Genomic DNA, 14219 nt, shown 5'->3' with positions numbered 1-14219 from the left:
TTTATTTTAGTTTTTTTTCTTATTAGTTCCCATCACTTGTGCAGCAACGCCCTAAAGATAATGACCATTATGTGAAGAACTACAGAAATGCCAGATCTCCCAAGGAGACAAGGTGGTGGTTCCATGATGATAAAGTGCGAAGGGTGTCCATCCAATCCATAAGGCAATATTGTAGCTTTGGCTTATTTAAATAAAATGCTAATGGAAAAACAACTCTGCATATCAATGGCCACTACCAACGCATAATGTGCAGCAAATTGGCCTTTACTGTCCAATAGTTGTAAATGGAGACGATTTTATTTTTGAGATCCTTGTGCAACATTATATACCCTTATGAAAAATAATGCATCCTCTCAACACTAAGTAGGAGAGAGATTAATATGTACTAATTTCAAATTTTGTCACAGGTGCTTTAGGTTCACTATTAGACCGTAATCAATCTAAACCTCATGTGTATGTGGTTGTATGAAATCTGGACCTGTTCTCTCGCAGAAGTAAGATTCTAGATTCATAATGAGCTTCTACAATTCTACTTCAAGGTTTGAAATTTTCAAGTACGACATACTTTTTGTGTAGAGTGAAGTACAATGAACCGGAATACTGAAAATTTGGTGAGGAGGGAAATAAGTATTTTAGTCATGCAATTGGACAAATATATGCGATCTCTAAGGATTTGGATACCTACACATCAATCAATGGGTACACCTTTTGCTTCGTAAGTTTTTTCTCAAGTTTTCTATGTATTGCATATCCATGTGCTTTACTTGTCACAATCTACTGTTTATTCATAAAGAATTTCTCTTCAGGCATATTCTCCATAGGTATGCAAATGAAGATGTTTCTCTTGGCTCTTTGTTTATTGGGCTTGATGTTGAACATATTGATGAATAAAGTTTGTGATGTGGAACACCCCCAAATAAGATGCTAACGCCTATTCACTCGAATACTCTATGTGATGTGCTAGTTTCTGGTCTTTAGCTTTTGCTACTAGAGTTGATGATTGTTGACATGTCTCATTTCAAACTCAAACAATTTCTTCATTGCATGAAAATTCTAACAAAGAATTCCACTGCAAATTTCACCTTGGCACAAGGCAATAGAGGCCACTAAAGATATTAATGCTTACTGTTACTCTGGCCAGGAGTCTTCACTCTTTTTTTTCTACACAGTGATTCTACCCTGTTTTAGACCTCCTTACAAGGCTGGCTCAAAAAGTGAAATAGTGACTTAGTATTAATACTTTATTAGTTGCCAAGAGAAATTTAATTGTACATATTCAGTTCATTGTCTCATTACAGTTGCTTAAGATTAGAGAAAGCTTATGTGCTGTCAAGTTGGATGCAAGTAAAATATCTTTCTGTGATATTTAGATACCTTGGTCTAGCTTAACGAAATATTGTAAAAGATTCTGACAATTGATGGCTTAGTTTGTAGTTATCAATGGTAGACCTTGGTAATGCCTACGTTAATTATTTGGCCTTAGTTAAAATTGTGACCAAATAGTAATCTACTGCCTACACTACCAGAAATTATCCCTATGGCAATGTTCAAAATTCGTTGCAATAGGTACAAAAACCATTGCCATAGAGCTAACGCAACGGTTTTATACGCGTTGCATATGTGGGTGTTGGGATAGGCCTATTGCAACGACATTTGCAATGGTTTCGAAAACCGTTGCAATAGGTAAATCTATTGCAACGATTTTTGACACCTATTGCAACGATGTTTGAATCTTTTGCAATATTTTTTTGCCACCTATTATTGCAACTAGTTTAAATATCAATATATAGAGAGAGAATTATATTAATACACAATTATATATACACATCACAATAAAATCTTTCATTAATAATTCAAATTAAAGTATCCAACAAACTAATAATCTAAATCCAAAAGAAAAATATTAAAGTCAAACAGTCATTAGCTTTCCCATAAAGTATCAAGTTCGAGTGGCGATAAGTTTCACAAAATTCAATATCAAAAAAATCGATCCTAAAATATCTATCAATAATTCAAAAATTTTCTCAAGTAAGGTCAATTTCTTCATCACTTTCTTTATCTCCTTCTTCATTTTGGACATCTATAAAAAGAGAAAAAATAATCTCAATTAGTACTTAAATGACAACATATTTAATTTTTAATTATTACATAGAACACCTATAAATAGAGCATAAACTCAAAAAATGCTGCCAAATATTGGTTGATTCATACTTGAATTTTTCTTTATTTAAAATGATAGAGAAAAGGCCAATCTATTTCAAGAGTTGTTGAGGAAACAATTCCATGCTCTTAACCAACCATGATATACAATGACTGGCCTGCATTACTTTGGATTCAAGGCCCTTCTACACCTAAGTGAGATCAATGACTATGCCCAGTTTCACAAAAAAATAAAAAACTGCAGAAACCCTTCCTCTACCATCAAATCAACACGGGCAAGTGGGATCATTCTACAAGATAAAACTATAGGACTTAACATCTCAATAATTGATGCAACCATGCCTTGGAACTTAAAAGCAAGAAATAAGAAAACAAGTTCCATTCCATGTATGTAGGGAAATCAATCCAATCTCAGCTTTAACAGGTTTTCATGGTTCTTCCAAAATTACAAGTGTCATTCTATGTATCTCCAGAAACGTCAACTAAGAAACGTCAACTGAAATACGTAAGTGACATTCTTTAAGCATTTAGATGCAATTTTCAGTACTAAAAAATTCTTTTCTAATGTAAATTTTTTTCTTTCTTTTCTATCCAAATCTTCAGTAACTAAAACACACAAGGAAAACTATGAGCACGCATCTGAAAGAAAATAAAAAGGATGACTTCTCAATGACTCCTTATAAGCTTATACGTATATCGTCTACCTATATTGTACTTCTTTTATTGTATATGTAAAATAATGGTTCTGGACTTCATCTTCATGACATTTGAGATCTATTTTTCAGTACTACTCCAAGCTTCATAAAGTTATTCAAGCTTTGTTTTGCGGATGCCAACATTGAGCATAGTTATAGCAGTTTCATTACTTAAAAGTGGAAAAACTAGGAAAAATAAACAAAATAAACAAATTCTCATGCTAAAAAAAGGAAGAATAAGAAGAAGAAAGGGCGAGAAGAAGAAGAAAAAAAGACAGACCTCCATTGTTACTCCCAGTAATTGGACGATTGATTCGTTGAATAGCAGCCTATTCCCTTGACGAATGAGCATTGAATCTTAGCATATTAGGATCAAGTGCTAATCCTGGATTTTGACGTTGCAATTGTGCAATGATGTTCATTTTAACATCTCGTTCAATGGAATCTCTTTGGGCCTGCATTCTTTGTTGTATCCTCTCTTCCAGTTCATCCATTCTCTTTTCCACCAATTCATCCGCAGCAATATTTAAAGAGGGTCAAGAATCACTTGCTTTTTATTTCAGAAGAGACTTGGTTACCCCGCGTCTGTATAGTATTACTCGACCTGGATGATCAGGACCCATAATTGTTGTGAATGCATCAACTGATTGACTACCATCTTTACTTTCTTGAGTTTCTACTCTCTCCATTTCAACCTACAAGTCAAATCCAAAACGAGCAAGTAAATTGAGTTGATTCAATATTTAATAAAGAATAAATGATCTTGATCAATTTTGAATTAGAAAATTTCATACTATTTGATTTGTAATATCTTCAGATGAATCCTTGTACACTTATCCAGATTTCCTTCTTCTAGTATCCACAAAGAATTTCTTGTTTGACACCTCACCAGAATTTTCCTTCTTTTTTTCCTAGTTACATGCAAGTCAACATTAAAAAAATTTCAAGTCAACAAGTTCATAGTAACAAATATAAAAGAATACCAAACCTCACGGATTAGAGCAAAACTTGTTTTGCCAACAGTGTGAGGATACTTCCACATTTTTCGATTCTGTTTGTTAGCATCAGACTTATCCTGCAAGATAATTGGTAGAGATCAATTTTTAAAAATAAATTGAAGTAATGATTAGGGAACAAAGTAATAAATATACATATTCATATCATACCTTAGCTTCTTTGGAGTTCCAATACTGAAGCAAATCCGCAAATACAGGTTCTGGAATAGTTTTAGGCCTCTTTGCCATTCAAATTTCATCATAGGGGTAGGCATAATACTGTTATTCCTTAAACCTGCAATTGTTCCCTCTAAAAGTAGAATCAATTGCATTCATAGCCCATTTTTTTCCATTTTTGAGAATGCCATATTTCTTTTGTAATTTGGTGCAATTTAGTTAATGCAAAAACTGTGAAATGATTTGAACTAGAAATCAAAATAGTGATATCTTTGAACCTGGATATAGCTCCACATTTCATCATGTGTCTTCAACTTTTTCCAACTCAGATTAAGAGGACAAAATGTCCCATTCCTTGCCAGAGTGCCAAGAAAACTGCTAAACTCGGTGACCGTTTCTTTAGTAGGACCAATAGGCTGATTCAACTCATTTAGCACTATTAGTTGACGCTCAGTTCGTCTATGTACTTTTGCCATTTGTGTAGTGCCTCTTTTTCTTTTATTAATTGAAGGGCCTACAATAATATGAACAACAAAATTACTGGAATGCAAATAATTTTTAAAATAGTATGAACTAAAATTTATGTATGCTTGCCTTCTCCATATTGTTCATTTTCTTCAAAATTAGAAAGTTATGGTTGATCTTACTGCACTTGTTCAAGTGATGGTTGTGATGCACGAGTGGTGTAATCTGCCAATTCTTGGTGCACTTGCTCCTCTACTGGTGGTATAGGTAATATAGGGATCCTGAATCACCTGTTGCACTTGTTCTTGTACTTGGGATCTAATTGAAACGTTGTTTGACTTCTCCTTCTGCTTATGATGATTTTCCTTTTCATTTAAGTAGCCTGTATTCTTCTTCTTCTTCTGTTGTAGTATTTGCTTGTTTTGTAATGCTGCTAGTGATCCAACTGAAACAAAGCTCTTAACTTTCTCGTGATTCATGATTGCTAACTATAAAGAAACAATAATCTGCAATAAGGAAATATCAGCTTGGAAGACAGAAAAACTAGGAGTAGTACTCCAAGAAGCATAAACAGTTAGAACTAATAATATAGTAAGAACTATAACATACTGCATATTGTGCAACGGAATATCAAATCCTAATTAATTATACGTATCTATAGTTTAATATCAAAAGATTCAGAACTCTTTCATGCTCTCAGATTATGTACTGTACTTTCAAAAATAAGGTTCTCTCACCTTACCTTTATTCTACTTGGATCTACCATACATGGATGCCTAGTCTAAGAGGATAAAAAAGTTCTTTCACGTACTAGTTCTGTGAAGATCATCCAATATATAAGAAGAAGCAAACAACGGTAAGTGAAAATCAAGAAGAAGCTAAGTCGCTACCAAGCAGCCAAAAGGAGTACAATGGTAGAAGAAAGGGCTTTACCATTTACAGCGGAGACTAGATCATAGTTACTGCGCTTAACATATATTTTACAGTGAAATTATATAAAAACAAGAGTTACTCACATAGTCTAGAGAGACCGTCTCTTCTGAGCTAGCAGGGTGCCTGTTAACTTGTTATCACCAAGAAACTTGACGATAAAAACAGACTTAGATCATGAAGGCAATGTAACATAGGTCGAGTACTGTAATTCCAGATAACAACCATCAATGAACAATGTCTCTTATTTTATTTTTGTCAAAACATACTAACAGAACATACTAATACTTTTAGTAGTATGCAATTTTTGGTTTCTGTAAATTGCTAACAATAAGGAAATAATAATCTGCAATAAGAAAATATCCGCTTGGAAGACAGAGAACTAGGAGTAGTAATCCAAGAAGCAAAAATAGTTGAGAACAAAAGAAAAATATGGAGAACCAGTATATTTTTTTCATTAAGGGTTTAATCCTGCGTTCTTTAATGTCCTTAACCCATCTGCAGTAGTTTTATTTTAAGCTGCGTTGATCAAACTGACCAAAACAAGAAAGCTTAAAACTGAAATTGACATGCCTCTTTTCCAATAACCTGCCAGAATATTTGGATAATAATACTTGCATATTTCACTTTTTGACTTCAGGAAAAGTATACAAGATGGACAAATGAGAAGCACAATACATTTCTGGACCATCTTGAAGCATCATTTGTAAAACAGTTACACATTCAGTGGTAGGTGCATTTTCTAGTGCAGATAAGTCTAGTTCAATTCCTAGAGACTCATCACTTATTGATTTGAAACTTGGAAGGCTTCCTAATCATGTAGGTCCAAATATCTTCAAGTCCCCTAAGAGTATGCCTAGTTTCACTGTTGAGTCCATTGTTTACTACTGCTGATGATAAGTCCTGTTTACACAATTGAGTGGAATCTATTCTTGCAGGGCAATATTTGTTGAGACTCCTTACATCATATAGATATGAATATGATCTTGCACTCAACTCAATTTAGGGCTTTCTCGTATCACATAAAAACAACCAACTAGTTGCTCATAGGATATTGACAACATGGTTATAAGAATGATAACCTGATTAACACGACAAAAAATAGCCTTTTTCTGTAGGAATTAGCATCTTCAAGTATACCTTGTACCTTACTCCGACTATGATGTTTGGTTGTTCCTTCAGCACACTTTAGAATATAAAGAGAATAAATACTATGGGCAGGTATGAGACATTACCTGCTTCAGTTATCCATTAGTACATCTTTCATGTTACACCAAAAGGCCAAAGGATTATAAGCATCTAGGATTTGTAACACTACTATCTAATACCAAATGAACATCTCAACAACAACAACAAATACCAAATGCTTCAAATGTGTACTTCAAGACAATAGAAACTAAAGATAGTTTTACAATCAAAAGTTGAGGGGGGGGAGGGGGGAATTTTACCAATAAGACCACGATCCTCTTCAATGATTCAGTAGATTCGTTTCAATCAGACTTTGACAATTCTGCAAAATTATACTATTTTAGAATAAATTTCTAAATGTAACTGATTAAAATGATATAAATAAGCATGATTATAAGATACGCATGCAATAGGAAATTAACACTCACAAAATATAAAAATTATAATGAGCATATATTCAATTGAATTTATTTGTCTAATCATCTGCCTCCATCCGATCCCAATTAATATTATCAAACTCATCCTCCTCTTTTGATGTTTCTACAACTATAGCTTCTGAATGTTCTTCAGAAGATGGAATATCAACAATAATAATGGCTCCATCTTCTCTTGACCATCTAAAGTTACCCCCATCTAATCTAGTTGAGGGACCAATGTCATCATTAGGCTCTCTCTAAAATGTTTCTCCTATATTAGAGTAATTCTCTTCCTCTAGATCATACAAATCTATGGAAACTTTATTCCTTGCATAATAAACATCTTTCTCAATTGGATCCGCAATATAAAAAACTTGATAAACTTGTGCTGCCAACACAAAAGAATTATCTTTACAACATAACTTGTTAAAGTATACCCGAGTCAACCCATACTCATCTACTTCATTCTAATACCAATCACACCTAAATAAGACAATATTAAAACAACCATAGTAATCAATCTCAAGGATATCTTGAATAACTCTATAATAAACCACATCTCCATCTATGGGATTTTGGTCCCTAGCACTAGCAAAACTATCCATTGTTGTCGATAAAGTCACTCCAGAATTCTGATTCTTGCGTGGGGCATTCCAAGCTTTTATATGAAATCGATATCCATTGATGAAATATGCAGTATATCTCTTTGAAATTGATACTCAATTTTCATGCAAATCCATGGTGATAAATTATAGTTCATCAACATAACAGGCCACGTGCTATGAGAAATGCTCATTGTTCAAAATGGATTAAAACTATCACTTGAGAGACCCAACCTGACATTACGAGGATCTCTAGAGAAGTCCCAATACAAGCGATCAAAATCCTTTCATTCTTGCCCATCAGCGGGATGCCTGAGATTTCCATCATTCGGTCATTCATTAGCATGCCATTTCATTGCAACGGCTATTTTAGGACACATGAACATCCTCTGAAGCCTAGGCTTTAAGGGAAAATATCGTAAAACCTTTGCAGGAATTTTAGACCTTGCATTGGTTGAGACACCATCAACACTCTTCCATCTAGAAGTCTCACATACAGAGTAGTTCTCAGCTTTCTCATTGTCAATCATTAGGGCATGCATGTATTTTTTCATAATCAAGACCCAAATCTCCTGTCACATTTTTGGCCTTATTGAAAGATTCCGGTATCTGAGCAAAGGGAAATGCCTCTTTTATCAACACTAACAAATCTGAAAATGCTACATTACTCAACCCATACAATGATTTAAACAAGAACAACCGAATGGTGAAGCTCAATTTAGTAAAATTTTCACACCCCGGATATAATTGTTGCTTTCCATCCTCCAATAATTTAAAAAATCTCTTTGCATCTTCAGGTAATCCCTCTTTATCCCCTTCTTCATGCCCCAATTTAGCCTCTACATTTCTAAATGTATTATGAAGTAGTCCATCAATATCATCCCGTATATTTGAACCTTCATTATCATTGATTAGATGATGTGTCTTTCTCGAGGAAGCGTTTTCTCCATGGAAAGTCCATTTGGTGTAACCAGCACGAAATCCTCTAGAAAGCAAGTGATCCTCCACTACATCTCTATAATGCCAATAATGATTCTTGCAGTTTCTACAAGGACATAATATCTCATTTCCTTGAGAAGCTCGTTCAAATGCCTTCTTAAGAAAGTCTTTCACTCCATGCTGAAACTCGTCAGACCATATTAAACAATTCATCCAACTTTTATCGTTACTATCCATTATAATCCTACATAACACACCAAAATCACCAAAATTAAAACAAATTATGATCCACATATATATCAACAGTCCCACAATATCTATATGGTTGCTTCACTAACCAGCGCAAGGAATGAAATTAAATCATAAGATTCCAAGGCTTAAGCTGAAATACATCTGAAAGGTAAATCATCGTAGTATACAGGACAAACCCAATATATTTCCACATAGTGGGGTCTGGAGAGGGTAGAGTATACATAGTTCATACCACTACCTCTAAAGAGGTAAAGATATTGTTTTCGATAGACCCCTAGCTCAAGATAAAAGACAGTATACACAAGCATCAAAAGCATAGAGCACGATCATCATAAATGTAAGACAGAAACGAAAAAAACAACAAATTATACCACAAGTATAACAAAATATGCATTTGGAAGAAAAAAATCTAACATATGCAGGAAGAGTGAATGCTAGAGAAACCCGTTTCAAGTAAGTTAAAACATATCCGAAAATGACAGACAAGAAGAAACCTTAAAACCTTACAAGTAATAATTACAATTATAATTCAATTAAAACGCACACAAAATCATGGCACAGAATCAGTACATCAAAATCAAGATTTTCTTAAAAGGAGACATTAATCAAGTGTTAGGCTATACAGAATAGAAAATCGGGACGTTTTGGAGACTCAAATACTAAATTTCCTAATTCGATTCATTTCCATTATTAATGTATAACAGAAACAGAAAAACAAATCAAACCATAACAGAAATCTAACAATATGCATTGAAGAAGAAAAATATTTAACAACATATGCAGGAAAAGTGGCCGTTGAAAATGACCGAAAAGGAAACCTACAAGTAACTATTTCAACTATTAAATTCAGTAAAATTCAATCTAACAACAAATGGAGGAAGAGTGACTGTTGGAAATGACCAAAAGGAAACCTGCAAGTAGAGGTTTCAACTTTAGTTCAGCAAAATTTAATCTAACAACATATGCAGGAAGAGTGACTGCTACTGCTGGAGAAAACCATTCTGAGTAAGCAAAAATGACCTACAAGGATGAACCTACAAGTAACGATTTTAATTAAAATTCAGCAAAATTAAATCTAACAACATATGCAGGAGGAGTGACTGCTGGAAATGACTGGTACAGAATACCTACAAATAACGATTTTCAACTATGATTTAGCAAAATTCAATCTAACAAGATATGCAGGAAGAGTGACGGCTGGAAATCACCGAAAACTAAAAAACTAAAAGTAATGATTGCACCTATAATTCAGCAAAATTCAATCTAAAGAGGAAGAGTGACTGCTGGAGAAAACCATTCTGAGTAAGCGAAAATGACCAACAACAAAACCTTAAAACCTACAAAATAACGATAACAACTATAGAATTCAGCAAAATCCAATCAAACCACACACAAAATTCAGAAAAATTCAATCTAACAACATGTGCAGGAAGAATGAATGCTGGAAATGACTGAAAAGGAAACCTACAAGTGACGGTTTCAAATTTAATTCAGCAATATTCAATCTAACACCATATACATGAAGAGTGACTGCTAGACAAAACCGTTCCAACTAAGGTAACATGTACGAAAAATGACCAAAAAGGAAAAACCTAAAAATAATAATTTTCAACTACAATTCAGCAAAATAATAATTTTCAACTACAATTCAGCAAAATTCAATCTAACAACATATACAAGAAGGGCGACTGATGGAGAAACCATTCTAAGTACACATACAAAAATGACCGAAACCTCAAATCCTAAAAGTAATAATTTTTTAACTATAATTCAGCAAAATCCAATCTAACAAGGGAGAGTGACTGCTAGAGAAACCCATTTCGAGCACATATACAAAAATGACCAAAAAGGAAACCTACAAGTAATGATTTTCAACTCTGCAAAATTCAATCTAACATATACAGGGAGTGACAGCTGGAGAAAACCATCCCGGGAACATATACCAAAATGACGGAAACAAAAAACATAAAACTAACGACTTTCAACTATAATTTTGCAAAATTCAATCCAACAAGAAAGAGTGACTGCTAGGAGAAAACCATTCCCGTTCCAAGCAAGCAAAAATGACTGACAAGGAAAACTTACAAATAATGATTCCAGCTATAAACTTCAGCAAAATTCAATCACTGCTAGAGAAAAGCATTCCAAGTAAGCGCAAATGACCGACAACGAGCATCTTCACTAACTAGCAGGATGAATAGTTCCAGCCTTACCAGAATGGCACTAGTTCTCACTACCTATCCATATTAGGTAGAAAGCTTTTTAGAGAGTAAGATATCCAAAATATAATGTTCAGATTCAATATATTTGGCATGAAAATGGTGTCTATTAAATGAATTTTCAAACCCCAGTGTTCAATATACTGATAAACAAAAATGGACTACGAGGGCTTACGAGGCATTTGGTATTCAGTTGCCTATGACACTTAAAAACAAATACTAAAAAAGAAAGCTCTTCTCTTTTCTGGGTTTGAAGCAATGAAAAACAACAAATGATAGCAAAATTATCCATGACCATACCCCTAATATTTATAGCTAATCATAAGAAACAAACAAAAGCCAACCCAACAAAAAATTGAAGAAAGAAAAAAAAATTAATAAATTAACCCAACACTATTAAAGAAAGAATGACGCATTCGAACAAAGAAATAATCCGTAGTAATCAGAATAGATTGCACTAAATACTTAAAATTAATGACAAACACAATAGATTTCTAGATCTTGACTCCATTACAACATAAAATGAATGGACTCATAGGGATTTAATTCTCCTTTTTGTTAGCATATGAAGAGCAAACTTAATATGAGGATTCAGCAACTAGATCTGTGGTCGGAGCGGCAATCGGAGCCGAGGTCAGAGTAGCAATTGCAATAACAATCGGAGTAGAAGTGGGCCGCCGGAGTGAAAATCGGAGCAGCAGTTGGCCATCGGAGTGACAATCGGAGCAGTAGTGGGCCGTCGGAGAGGCAGTCGAAGAGTGGTGAGTAGTCGGCGCAGTGGCATTACTAGTAGTGTTGTGTTTGTCGACTGATAAGAGTTGAGAGTGAAAGTTAGTTTTGTATTTTTTTTTTATTTTTATTATATATTTGTTAAAGTTTTGGCGGATTTTATGGAAAAATAGGGAGGAAAAATAAAAACCGTTGCAATATCTTTTTTTTTTTTTTTCCAAAAATGCGTTGCAATAGGTGACTTTATGGCAACGGTTAATGAAACCGTTGCTATAAGATTCCCTATTGCAACGGTTATCTGTCAATAACAACGATTATAGAACTAGTAGAATAAATTTTTTTTTGCAACGGTTGGTTGCAATAGACAATCTATCGCAACGCTTTTGAAACCGTTGTCAAAAGATTTGTTGCAATAGGGGTAATTTCTAGTAGTGCTATTCTCAGAAAGTTAGCCTAGAAGTGGGAGTGATAATTTGATTATGTGGATTTGGTGATAGGAAATTGTAATTATTAATAGTGATTTACATACGGATTTTTTTCTTCATGATATGACTGTAACCTGGGCAAAACCTAATTCTTTTTGCTTTGAAATTTACTTTCTATTACTAGTTAATCAATAGCCATCACAGAGGCTGCATAATTAATAATTCTTAAAGTGAAATAGTGAGTTATTTTTCCATTTAACTTAAAATTCAAAAAGTTAAACAATTTGACTTAAAATTCAATTTGCTTCCTTGCTTATTATGGTAGTATACACGATCGCGCAACTCATCCCTTTTAAATATGTTGTCATTTAAGTGCTAAATGAGATTATTTATTCTTTTTTATAGGTCTCCAAAATGAAGGAGATGAAGAAAGAAGTGATGAAGAAATTGATCTTACTTGATATGATTTTTGAATTGTTGATAGATGTTTTAATATCGATCTTTTTGATATTAAATTTCGTGAAACTTATTGCCAATCGAACTTGATACTATGAAAAAACTAATAATCATTTGATTTAACATTTTGTTTTTGGGTTTAGATTACTAGTTTGTTGCATAATTGAATTTGGATTGTTACTAATGAAAGATTTTTTTGTGATGTGTGTATATATATATATCAATTGATATTTGAACTATTAATGGAAATTGAAGTAGTTGAAATAGGTGACAAAAATCGTTGCAATAGCTAAATATAATAGTTGCAATAGGTAGCAAAAAAGTGTTCTTAAGACTCGAAAACTGTTGCACTAGGTAGTTAAAAACCGTTGCAAAAGACCAATAAGTATTGCAGTAGATATTCAAAAATTGTTGCAATAGGGTTATTGCAATGCTTTTTCGTCGTTGCAATATAGTCTATTGCAACGGTTCTTAACCGTTGTTATAGACAATACGAAGTGTTGCAATAGAAGGTTAGAAACAACAACCGTTGCGATAGACCTATCCCAACCCCCACATATGCAACGTCTGCCTAACGTTGTGATACATCTATGGCAATGGTTTTGATTCATTTCATCTTCATAGATTAAGATATTATCATATTAATTCAACTAGAAGAACAAGCCACTATATTATTATCCACATAAGGCATTTATAAAAACGGGTACTTCATTCTTTCATATGTAATTATTTATTAAAGATTTTATTTTATACTCTCCCGTTTAAAAAAAAAATGACATACTTTCTTTTTTAGTCTATTTAAAAAAGAATGACCTCTTTCTTTTTTTGGCAATACTTTAATTTCAATTTTCCACATGACATCTTTAGGACCACAAGATTAAAAGACAGTTTGGTACATTTGACACAACTTTAATTTAAGGCCACAAGATTCAAAAGTCTTTTTTATTTTCTTAAACTTTGTGTCAAGTCAAAGTAGGTCATTTTTTTTTAAACGGAGGGAGTAACATTATCTACTATGGAATGTGACATACACGTGCAATGTATGTGCAAGAAGCTAGTATACTACAAATAATCAAATTTGAATTTGACATTGTCAGTATTCTACGCCTATCAACAACGTATCTTGCATAATTTTTTGTATGAGGGTTCTTTGGTATGATTGAGTTTGTAATAAGGTGTATTTGAAATAAGTGTAATTAAGGAAATGGAAAGTTTGTATATCACGGTAGTGAGTGATGTAATAATGAAAGAGTTTAAGTTATGTGCACCGTTAGTGTACAAAATATTCTACACTATCAGTTAACTTGACATGTTATTGCAAGTTATCTAATTATTTACATAAAAAAAATAAAAAAAATTAGGTAACCTGCAATAGCAAGTTAGGTTTATCTGATAATGTAGAATATTTTGTACACTGACGATGTACAAAATTTAAATTCTTTCTTTTTTGTATCTGAGAGTTGTTAGTTTTTTCTTTGTTAGTTTTTTTTTTGTTGGCTGTTAAGTACATACATACATATACATACATACACATACATATACATACATACATATATATATATACATACATA

General features: G+C 33.2%; 2 long non-coding RNA genes across 3 annotated transcripts; both read right to left on the bottom strand.

The window, feature by feature from the left end:
• Positions 1 to 1930: 1930 nt before the first annotated feature.
• On the bottom strand, positions 1931 to 4219 carry LOC107843489. Its single transcript, XR_001666401.1, has 5 exons — positions 4022 to 4219; positions 3844 to 3930; positions 3650 to 3766; positions 3136 to 3550; positions 1931 to 2080 (listed from the first exon to the last, which is right to left on the bottom strand). It is a non-coding gene; the product is annotated as an uncharacterized LOC107843489 (long non-coding RNA).
• Positions 4220 to 4305: 86 nt separating this feature from the next.
• On the bottom strand, positions 4306 to 12123 carry LOC107843488. 2 transcript variants are annotated; one of them, XR_001666399.2, is made up of 4 exons: positions 10905 to 12123; positions 6871 to 6932; positions 5509 to 5573; positions 4306 to 4998 (listed from the first exon to the last, which is right to left on the bottom strand). It is a non-coding gene; the product is annotated as an uncharacterized LOC107843488 (long non-coding RNA). The 2 variants fall into 2 exon arrangements; XR_007046003.1 differs by lacking the exon at positions 10905 to 12123 and adding an exon at positions 7863 to 9003.
• Between the last annotated feature and the right edge of the window lie 2096 nt (positions 12124 to 14219).

This window comes from Capsicum annuum, chromosome 10 (assembly GCF_002878395.1).
Source record: "Capsicum annuum cultivar UCD-10X-F1 chromosome 10, UCD10Xv1.1, whole genome shotgun sequence".
NCBI classification, from domain to species: Eukaryota; Viridiplantae; Streptophyta; class Magnoliopsida; order Solanales; family Solanaceae; genus Capsicum; species Capsicum annuum.
The sequence above is the reverse complement of the archived record's forward strand: the minus strand, read 5'-3'. Positions and strand labels throughout refer to the sequence as shown.